This window comes from Numida meleagris, unplaced genomic scaffold, assembly GCF_002078875.1.
Source record: "Numida meleagris isolate 19003 breed g44 Domestic line unplaced genomic scaffold, NumMel1.0 unplaced_Scaffold375, whole genome shotgun sequence".
Lineage (NCBI taxonomy): Eukaryota > Metazoa > Chordata > Aves > Galliformes > Numididae > Numida > Numida meleagris.
In genome coordinates, this window is record NW_018364599.1 from 12,907 (window position 1) to 19,359 (window position 6,453).

Sequence of the window (6,453 nt, forward strand, 5' to 3'; positions counted from 1 at the left end):
CATATAAATGGGGTGACAGAAAAGTATTTTTCTTGGTGTGATGGGAATGGCAAGTGCAAAATGTCAGAACTGCCCTGAAAATAACCATTTAAATTTATGTAAATTGCTTAATTAATTGACCTCATTTGGGCTTGCAGATTTCTTTTGCATTTTCCTTTGTGAATTAGTTATTTTTCATTGTACACTGAGACAATATTCCAAGGCTAATTAAACCCTTTAAAGCTATAGGTTAATATCCAATTCTTATGTAAACACATTCATAAACATTAATCAGATCCAAATTACTCATTTTATAAATACTGTTTTATTAATTTGCAGCTAATAGATGTACTGCCTGTATAAATTTTGCTTTGTGCTCAAGGAGTTCAAGTTATTCTGTAAACGTTATTTCTTTAAATGGTATCATGCTGTTTACTTTTGCATGTATTTCCAAGTATGTGTGATATTTTATGCTATCATGGACGTTATTGGCTCAGAGTCAATTTGGGGGTTACAAAAACCATTTGTAAGCACCTTCTGAATCTTGTATGATGTTGGTGACTGGTTGATAAAAAGACGATCTAGAGAGATCCTCTGACAGAGAAGTAAGGCAATATGAGCAAGTTACCGTACTGTAGTACACATAGTGAACATCGAATGAATTACCCATTTTCTGGAAATTGGTCTCTTACTCTATATGAAATGTAAATGAACTCAACTTTCAGTAACAGAAAATGAAACAAATCTTGATGCATGAGGCTTAATATCCTCTCCACATTGTTCTGTTAGTATTAGCATTCAAACACTGGAAAATATATATTTTTTACCCCATTCTCCCTTGGAATTGCTTCTGATTTTTGGTAAAAAATTGAAAATACACCAGAAAGACAGGAATTCATTTTTCTCAAGTATGTAAAATCCATTTTTTGTTCCTTATTTGAATGAATGGTAAATAAATGCTGCTTCACAAATAACTGACTCTACATGGAGAAGGTGGAGAGGAACTGTGGATATTCATTTTGGAACATACAGTAGTTGTTCAACCATATGAAATTTCAACCTCTTGCTAGAGTAGGTGTAAGTAAATTTTGACTTGGTTTGAATTGGTATCATGCTTTTGCTCTCTATTTTTATTTGCATGCGAAGAGTTGACAGGGGCTGTGGTCCAGATCATGTTCTGGTGTCCTAGGTGCTGTGCAAATACTGAATAGGAATGTTTTCTGTTATGTCTGTATTCATTAAATAAGCAACAACTTGAGTGAAAGGGAACATACAAAAGACATAAGTGTCCTGACCCACTGTCATGCCTAAAATCTACTGGAGAGCTAAGTTTAACACTCAAGTGTTATCATTCCAAACATGATCCCATGTTTCCTATTGCCACAGCAGCATATTGCCTTGTATTTTCATAACAAACTTTTAGACTAATTTTTTTTGTCTAATTATATAGATGTTGAATATCCCTTTCTGTTAGAATTTATGTGTGCTTGCAGCATCCCTTATTTTGAATATCTTCTACATACTTCCCACCCTCTTATGTTAGGCCATTACCAGGAAGCTTGATGAAAGTGACGCTACTGTTGATTTTTGTGCTGCTTTGGATTTTTCCCACCAACTTTCTGCTGTGATATCATCCTTTATGGCTCCTCAGAGTGTTTCTCCTTTGATAATTATTGTACTTTAAAAAAATGATTTAAATGAAATCTCCTGTCATTCCAGGAAGGAAGATTCCAGCCAGTACTGTAGTTCAGTCCAGATATGTTCTCTGTTTTGTTGTTTTTAATTTAATTCACTGTTTACTCAAAAAAAGTAGTCTACTTTGACTGGTATGATTTGTTTTTCTATAAACACACAAACTGTATGATTCATTGTTCTGTTATCCTGTACATGACTTGGATTTCATTTATTTATTTGGTTTGGGGCACACTTTCTGTTATTTAGAAGGGCTGGAAATTAGGCTTATCAATAATTAATTACTGAGACTGAATGCCAAAAGACTGATCCCACATCTAACTTGATATCTCTCTATAACATTTTCAATAGCTGTCTGTAGTTCAGTGCATTTATTAGCAAATTCAGCTAGAATATCTGTATGTACCTCATCTGAACAACTGATACAGCTTTATTCAAAATTTAGAATTTTGATTTGTTTGTTTTTGTTTATTTTATTACAACTCTTTGATCTATCTTACTGTCAAAGATAAACGTAAGTCTTCACTAATGGACACATCTTTCCTTCTCTGTTCCCCTGACATATGTAGCTTGCTCCAAAAGCAAGCTCCTATTTATTTCCTTGGAAACTACAACAGCTACAAAGAGCACAATAACACTAGTTGATAGAGCAAATTCTCAGCTACAAAACAATATTTTTCAGTATAGTCACCACCATTAGCTATGCATTTTCACCAGCAATGAACAAGAGCCTGCATGCCACACTTGTAAAAATCTGCACCCACTGTAACTATCATTGCTGGTGAAGTGCACCACCCACTGCCTCACTGTGCTTACTTCCATTGTTTGGTCTCCATAAGTGTTCAGCAAGCACTGATGAATGTCAATTTTTTTTCCACATGGAGGAATTCAATTACACACCTTTGCTTCACAAGTAACTTAATGAAATATTGGGAACTTTCAACCTCTGACATCATTGGCCAACATAATGAAATAGGTGGCATTACTTTCAGAGCAGCCCTTGTACATACAAGTACATATGAACTCATACATATATATCTCTAGTACATATTTTGAAGAAAGAAGGACTGATGTTGAATTAGAGCTGCAAGGTTATCCAATGCTTCTTTACAGTCTTGCTTCCTAGACAGATGTGTGCATCTAACTAAGTAAAGCACTTAGGAAAATCAAGAGATGAGTCAGGCATGGGACCATTCTATTCCACTTTCAGTTTTCTTCTCCACTTCGAAGATAAATGCTCTTCTCTCAGGGGATTGTCTTGGACTTGTGGGCTTAATATTGTTTATTGTGAAAAGCCAAGCAAAAGCAGAAAGTACTTGCAACAAACCTCTGAAAAATAAAGACCCGATTGCATATGAGCAAAGACTGTAAAACAGAGGATTTTTATGCCAAAGGGTTTGAAGGATGCTTTATTATCTCCTTTGGTTTATATTCTAAACCTTCTTCTGTTCTCTTTGGTTTATATTATAAGAGTTTTGGATCTGATCTCCATTGTGTCTCAAAAAGGGCTCAAAAATGTATCTTATCTGAAAATAGTGAATTTGGCCTTGCTAGGTCTTTGTAACACAAAATCAACAAGCTGGTGTGACTTCCAGATGATATTGAAAAAACCTTCCTGGCATAAGAATCACTGGACAAGCATCAGCAAAACCTGGCAGAGGAGCGTGCCCAGAATATGGATTCAGGTTGACTGAAACGCAGCCAGAAGTTTGCCCAAGACTGCTGAAAGCTTTAGAAATTATTTGTGCTTTGTTAGGAAAATGTTGTCCAGCTGTAGTCATTGCAGATGCATTGTCACAATTATTGTACCCAGTGAAAGAATGTCCTGGGGAAGCGGAAAGGATGGAGCACACCTTTTCATCTTGTACAGAGCAGCGGGAAAGGAATCTAAACTCTATTTAGCAGAGTACTAATTAAAGGGACTTACTATTTTCTCAGTCAGAAAAAGAAATGCCCGAAGAAAGCCGCCTTCTTTGTTCAACAGTTTGTTCCCTGTGATATTTTCTCCAGATAGGTTGCATTTGCATCTAATGCAACAAAGACACTCGTGTGGCAAGTATTTCTTAGAGGGTAAGGAGTCTTGTGAAAAGGTTGTTGTTTTTAAAGGAAATACGAATACTTCTTTAAGAATTGTACCATTCATCATTGTGTTTTGCTTACTGCATTCTCTATTGCATAATGTTATCAAATTTTCATCATGCATCATTACAAAAAAGGATGCAAACAATTTATTATTTTTGTTTCTCTGTGTTCAATAGCTTTCTTGTGCAGTTGTGTGTGTGTGTGTGTGTGTGTGTGTGTTTGTTTTCCTCAGGTATGATTTCCCCATCTGATTTATAAGACCTTCATTTTTACAAAGTTTTCCATGGCATGCTCAAGTGTAATCACACCAGTGTTGGTTGTAAGAGCCAGGATAATCATCAAAATAAAGATCTGCAGATCAGGATTTTTGAGTTTGTGATGCCAAGATGTAAAAACCTCCTTGGACAGAGAGTCTAAAGATAAGCTATGTGCTGCCCTCTTGAGTATGAGATTTATCTTAGTGTCCAATTTGAGTCTCCCATGCCAAGCTGCAGCCTCATGTTACATATCATGCCACTGAGAAGGACAGCTTGACTCTATCCTCTCACCAGTTTCCTTCCATAATAGTAACCTAGTCATACTCCAAGCATTCGTATTATGCACTTTTGTTTAAAACTGATGATGCTGGGCTGTGCTCTGTTTCTTTGATTTGGTTTATGGGTTTGTAAATAGGACAGAAAATGACTTTTTACACAGTCTGATAGTGATAGGAAAACAATTTTAAACTGAAAGAGGGGAGATTTAGTTTGGATACTAGGAGGAAATTGTTTACTTAGAGGGTGGTGAGGCACTGGAATGGTTTGCCCAGAAAAGCTGTGGATGCCTCATCTCTGGAGATGCTGGATGGGCCTTTGAGCATCCTGATCTAGTGGAAAGTGTTCCTGTCCATGGTGGGAAGGGGGGAGAGAGGGAGGTTGAAACTAGGCAATTTTTAAGGTTCCTTCCAACCCAAGCCATTCTATGACTATGTGATTCTATTATTTTCTTTGGATGAGGGGAGAATAATAGAATATGCAAAAAAAAGATGTTAAGAAACCCTGTGGAAATTTTCTTTAAAAAGAAGTTGAGTATTAAGCACTCAAAAGCCAACCAACCAATCAAATAAAACCCCCAAAGATTCCCTTATACTCCTGAACATCTATCTGGCTGCCAAAATTCCTTGGGCAACCTAATAGTGTGTCTTGAAATGACTTAGATTTTTGCGCAGAATTTTTACTTATGTTTATGTGATCTGTCCAAATAAATTCAAATATCATTAAATTCAGCATAGTGAGGCTCTGTTCAGGAAAAAAAGTTTCCCAGAAATGAAAGAAGATCATTTGGGGCTGCTCAGTACAAAGCTTGTGTCACTTAAATTTAGGCTACATGAAGGCATGAATTTCCTCTTCTGTTTCTGCTGAGAACCATTATAGAACATTTCAAACATTGCTTCCAGCATGGACTACTTAGTGGAATACATGATATGTATTAACTGATACACACCATGCTGCTTCTGTTGTGAAAATTCATTCTATCATGAAGGTAGTGTTTATTTTATCTGTACCTGTACATGAAGAAATTTATATTTTTGTGCTGGCAGCCATGAAAATATGCTAAGATAGACATTTCTTCAGCTGAGAGCTGCCAAGCTCCCTCTGGTGACCCCATAAATAAAGGCTCTTGCATTAAGCACTTTTCCTGTTCGCAGCCATAAGACAATAATTTCCCTCTGGACCTGACTCTGTTCTAAGGAAGACAAAGAAAATACACAGCTTCATTTGACCTTTTTTTTGTCAGACAGGAGTTGAGCAGCCAAAAGGGAAACTGCAGAACCTCCTGTGCTGGCTTTTCAAGCGCTGTTTGCTGACAAGGCCAACAGAGCTACTTGCCTGTGTCAGTTACCTTTCTCTTTGTATGGTCTCCAGTGAAAGTCAACAGTGCAAATTCTCTATTGGAACCTCTGTTTCTTTACACAAAGAGATGGTGTGTGCTGAGTCAAACCTAAGCAAAGTCAAGGAAAATAAAATAATTGAAAAATTGGTGCTGGAGAATGGAACATCTGGGAATTTTCATTATCTTTTTTATTATTATTTTTCATTGAAAATTCAAGGGAAAAATATCTTGCAATTTTCTTGATTAATAAAGTGGGAAAATATTTTTGAAATTCTGAAATATCTCAAAACATTGATTTTTAGTTCATGTATTTCAATCACAGTTACATCTTTGTATGATATATGTTATCTACATTGTTCTTTATGTTAGTGCAGTTGACTTCTGAAAGTTATATTGTGGTTGTTGATATAACATTATTCCAAATCATAAAGGACAACTGCTTTTTGTAAAGACTGTAATATTTTTGTTGATCCAGAGTGTCCTCTGAGCTACAAGAGAGATGAGGCGGGACTCTTTACCAGGGTGAGTAGTGACAGGACAAGTAGTAATGTTTTTAAACTAAAATCAGTCGGATTTAGATGAGGAAAAAGGTCTTTACTTGGAGAGTGATGGCACAGGAACAGATTACCCAGAGAAGCTGTGGATGCTCCATCCATGGAGATGTTGAAAGCCAGGCTGGATGGGGCTTTGAGCAAACTGATTTAGTGGAAGGTTCCCATGCCGATGGCAGGGGGAGTTGGACTCGCTGATCTTTAAAGGCCCCTTCCAACCTAAATCATTCTATGATACTATAAAATCATGAAGTTGCCTTTATGTATGTCACAATAT